Genomic DNA, 393 nt, shown 5'->3' with positions numbered 1-393 from the left:
GAAAGGGAAAATTCTATGGTTCAACCCTTTTTATCTGTTGAGTTTTTATGTAAGGTTAAACATTACTCTTGACAAAATGATGATACAGATTTTTACTGCTCAGCGTCTATAAATAATAAAATGGGGGTGCAATAAAACACATCATGTAAGGGGGATGTGGACAGGGTCAAGTGGTATGAACCTACAGTGAAGCGGTTGAATGGTGGGTTGTAATTTTAAATTGTAGTTTTGATTATGTGGTACTTGTGCCTGCTCATTTTGGCATTCAATTTTTCTCAGACATATATGTTTGTAAACATGTTCTATGGAACATCTGAAACTTGTTCTGTGCTTAGAACATGCAGTTAAAGAGAACTAACCTTCTATATCATACGCATCTGTGACATTCAGGCC

Source organism: Crocodylus porosus, unplaced genomic scaffold (genome assembly GCF_001723895.1).
Source record: "Crocodylus porosus isolate Cpor-Errol unplaced genomic scaffold, CroPor_comp1, whole genome shotgun sequence".
Lineage (NCBI taxonomy): Eukaryota > Metazoa > Chordata > Crocodylia > Crocodylidae > Crocodylus > Crocodylus porosus.
Note: the sequence above shows the minus strand (reverse complement) of the source record.